This window comes from Acomys minous (assembly GCF_964271855.1).
Source record: "Acomys minous genome assembly, chromosome: 11".
NCBI classification, from domain to species: domain Eukaryota; kingdom Metazoa; phylum Chordata; class Mammalia; order Rodentia; family Muridae; genus Acomys; species Acomys minous.
The window spans coordinates 114,072,805-114,077,506 of NC_140492.1; the positions used below are offsets into that span (position 1 = coordinate 114,072,805).

The window sequence follows — 4,702 nt, forward strand, 5'->3', positions numbered from 1 at the left end:
CACTTCGCATTCAGTAAGAGGCTGTGAATGAATTCAAGTAAAATAATTCAAAATAAATTAACTAATTTTTATGTAAGCAAAATTGGAAATGTGCACTTTTCTTTCTTGCTTGCTTGCTTGCTTTCTTTCTTTTTTTTTCTTTAATTAGCCTTTCCCAAACTTTATTTCCAGGCTTTTTCAGTTTAGTTTGCTACAAAGAATGAATTGTGTAAAGCAAAAACTGAAAAGAACTACAACTTCCAGGGGCTTGGACTTAAAAATATTAGAGAGCTAGATTTTTATCAAATCCATAAACAAAAGAAATTTTTTAAAGGAGTCATGATATAAAATAGCAGCTCACGTAACTTCTGCAAGTGTCACCTTCTTCAGAAGTTCCCTCAGTTTGGTTGCCTCATTCTGAGAAGCCTCATCAAAATTCTCCGCCAGATCTGAACCCTCACCATCACCCTCCACTCCAGGAGCAAATGGTGCTTTTTCATCCACAGACTGTTTGGGCGGAGCTTCAGCCAATCCCCTTAAACTAGTCAAACTGTCTGCACCAAGCTGGTTTCGGATGCTGGGGAGCATTTCTGTCAGCTGCTCTCTCTAGATGGCGGTGAAGGTATTTGCCATCAGAGACACCTGGAACTTCAGCGTTGTTAAAATGGATCACTATTCCTCGCTTTATGAACATATTTACCTCTTCAACACCAGAGATATTGTTTACCCCTAACTTCTTCATTTTTTTTTATTATTTTTTTATTAATTTATTCTTGTTACATCTCAATGGTTATCCCATCCCTTGTATCCTCCCATTCTTCCCTCCCTCCCATTTTCCTCTTACTCCCCTCCCCTATGACTGTTCCTGAGGGGGATTACCTCCCCCTGTATATGCTCATAGGGTATCAAGTCTCTTCTTGGTAACCTGCTGTCCTTCCTCTGAGTGCCACCAGGTCTCCCCCTCCAGTGGACATGGTCAAATGTGAGGCACCACAGTACGTGAGAAAGTCATATCCCACTCTCCACTCTATTGTGGAGAATGTTCTGACCATTGGCCTAACTTCTTTAAGGAGAACTACAGGGCTTTTTTTTTTTTAACTTTTTTTTTGTTTTTGTTTTTGTTTTTAATCATCTGCTGTGGCTGTTCTGTGAACCACCCTCTTTCTGCAAGGAGTCCCTTTCCCACTAATGAGCACTTGTGTCTGCAGTTTGGCGCATTTTTCCTGGTTCATGATCATTTCTTTCATCTTGCCAGAGTGGAAATAGGGCCACGTGGGGGACTAGGGTTCACACTCAGAGGATCTCGGGCAGCCCAGCTGATATCCATACTTTTCTTTTTTACTCGAGCAAAATAATTTGATCATGGGGTAAACAATCCTTGGCATACTCAACAAGGCAATATCACATTGTTTCTGTTTGTTTCATTTTCTTAGAAATAGTTAGGTCTAAATGTTTTGATAAAGTCTACATACTAAAGCGGTATTGTGGGTTTATGATCTGTGAGGGAGAATGAGTACAGGAATTAAAAAAAATATTATGAAACAGTCAAGTTCCTAAAATTATACCTATATGCACAACATTTAAAAGATTCCAGCACCACGTGGTGTTCAGACAGGGCAAGCATGGAAAAAATGGTGGAAGATGAACTTAATAGAATTGGAATGCAGGAGCTCAGGATTCCCGGCAAATGCATCCTCTTCTCTTTTGGTTATTGTTCATTTGGGTAAATGTTTACATTTTGGATTTACTTGTTCTACTACCGTCTGGGGCACATTCTGTATTTACTTTATGGTTTGTTCCCTACTCCCATTTTCAAAACAGCATCCAGTAGTATTTCTACGACTTCAGCATAACTCCATCCTCAAATGAGCCATTGGTTCATTTTGGTAAAACACTGAAATGTAGCCCAATAATAAAAGCAAATGTATACAATTTAGTAAGACCTATGCTACAAGTGAACAATACACAGCTAGATTTAAGTGGTTGTTGCTTACTTTCACACTCATTTGTACAAATTTAAGGCCTTATCATAAACCTTAGCAGTATAGTGATTATCAAGAACTGAACAGTCATAGTAAAATTTACACACGAGGTTAGCAACTGTAATTCTGGCAACAACAAGCATTACTGAGGCGGTGGAAGAGTAGAAAATGCCCTGTTCGGTGGGAGTGTAACTAGCACGAGCCCTTCGAATTCAAGTCAATAGCTTCAAGAGAAACAATGATGTGTATGAGTCACTTAGCCAGCAGCTCTCCACCTATGTCTGTTCTCTGTGGCATGAGTCAAGTATAAACAGGACTGTGGTACCATCATGACACCACCCAAAAAACTCAATAAAAAACATCACCAGCGAGAGTACAGCTCAGATACCTAAATTTGGCAAGTACAAACTTAAAATTAGATGCTGAGAACAGTGGCTCGTACTCCCAGCCCTCGGGAGGCAGAGCGAGGCATGTCTCTGAGTTTGTGGCTAGCCTGGTCTATAGAGTGTTTTCCAGGGCAGCCAGGGCCACACAGAAAAACCATGTCTTGAAAACCATCCCCAAACTTAGAAACCAACATGGGAAGTTAATTATTGTCCTGGATACTATACATACAATTGTAAGAACCAATTCCATTAATTAAAAAATATGTAGAGTTAAGAATGAGCAAGTCATTTGATAGGATGGATTGAACAGAAAGGAGTCTGTGTAGACTGAAAGAGGTTATCTAAGAGTATATGGGATCAAACCAGAGCATAAAAACATTGAAAATTTTAGAAAAATCTAAGAGATATATGAGGCCGGTTGAAATTTCACTTGGCAGTATAGTAACAGGCTAGAGAAGAAAGGAGAATAGAGCAGAAATTTCTAAGACAACTGAACTAATAAAAGTGTATACTTTAAAACCTCTACAAGGCCCAGGCAAGAAATATGCAAAAATATCACACTTAGGCATGTCTGCCAAACTACTATAAACCAAAGCTATAGAGAAATCATAAAAGAAAATAAAGAAAATGGAGCTTGCTCTCCAAAGGTCAGTGAGGCTGACAACGGGGTTTTCCAGGAAACGTGTTCACCAGAAGACAACGGAGCAGGCTGTTTTGGAGTAGAAAGAAAACGGTCAGATTTGGGCGAAAATGCCCAGAATATAAAATAAGAAATATTAACCAAATTCATAACAATTATGACTTTATTATTCAAATTATGAAACGTTAATAATGATTTTTATTGGATTGTTATGTATGGTGGACTAAGATTCATAGCCTAGACCTGCAACGCTCTGTGAGTTGAATTGCCTGGAATGTGTCAAACACAAGATAAAGTGTGTAGCTCTGCGAAGAAAACTTCTGAAGCTATTTTTAACAGCAATGTAGTTCTTTAAATTTTTTTTAATTGACTTATAACATTTTTGGTTTTTGCTTTTTTTTGAGACAGGGTTTCTATGTGTAGCCTTGGCTGTTCTGGAACTTGCTCTGTAGACCAAGCAGGACTTGAATCCATAGAGATCTGCCTGCCGAGTGCTGGGATTAAAGGTGTGAGCCACCACATTTTTAAATAATTTTAAATAATATTTGTATTTGGTCTGAACATTTTATACATGTATATATTGTATGCTGATGGATTTCCCACCACCTCCATCCCACTCTCCCCGCTCTCCTTCATGTTTATGAGCTGTAATGTGATATTTCAGTACATACACAACACTTGCGACAATTGCCACATATACCGCTCCAAATACTGATCGCTGCTTTGTGTTGAAAACAACGGTGAAAAGTCCCCTCTAATGACTGTTTGAAAATGTACAACTGTTGTCAACCTCGGTTGTGCGGCTGTGGCTGCAGAGGGACTGTTCTTTGTTTCTCCTACGCTCATCTTAGTTTTCCCTCTCTCCACCCACCCCACCAACGCCTTCCCAGCCTCTGATAAACAATTTTGGACTTTCTGCTCCAACTTTTTTTTGCTTTGAGATAAAGATAAAAACATACGGTATCGATCTCTCTTCACCGTATTCATCGTATTTCACAGTACAGTCTCTAGTACTGTAGCTGATGCTCTAACTCACTGAATATCTTCACTTCGTGGTCACATGTTTTTCTATGATGTATGTGTAACACTTATTGTTTTTCTATGATGTATGTGTAACACACTTTTATTTACGTTGACTGTGTATCTTCGCCATTGGGAGACTCGTGCTGCAGTAAACATGCAAGTGCGGTGATATCCTTGGCATACTGGTTTAACATTATGACACATATTCCCAGCAATGGGATTTACGGGTTGTGTAGAACCTCTTCTATTTTTAAGTTTTTTCCTGTTTTCTATGGTATAGAAAGCGATCTATAATAGCTGTGCTTTTGGATTTAAATGAGTTTATTAAGTATATAGTAAGCCAAATCAAAGGAATAATTAGCAATAGATAGACAGCTGGTAGAGATACAAAAAAAAAATCACCAAAATTCACTCAAAATCAGTCACCAGTATATCAACCACGTATAGGAATATACCTAATAAAATCACCTATATATAAACCACAAACAAATAAAATTAAGGGGACAGACAAACTCACTATTACTGTATAGGATTTTAACAAAGATACTATGTTACATACATGGCTAAATTTTATATGACAAAGGTACTATTATATTTCCAAAAAAGAGGGATGAACTTCTCAATAAATGGTGGCTTTGGTAACAAATGGAAGAAAAATAAATCTCGACTCATCTTGTAAGACACACACACAC

General features: G+C 38.2%; 1 pseudogene across 1 annotated transcript; it reads right to left on the reverse strand.

Moving 5' to 3' along the window:
* Positions 1 to 336: 336 nt before the first annotated feature.
* LOC311608096 (transcription factor BTF3-like) lies at positions 337 to 1,226 on the reverse strand (annotated as a pseudogene). Its single transcript has 2 exons — positions 1,079 to 1,226; positions 337 to 712 (listed from the first exon to the last, which is right to left on the reverse strand). The product of its transcript is annotated as a transcription factor BTF3-like (transcript).
* Between the last annotated feature and the right edge of the window lie 3,476 nt (positions 1,227 to 4,702).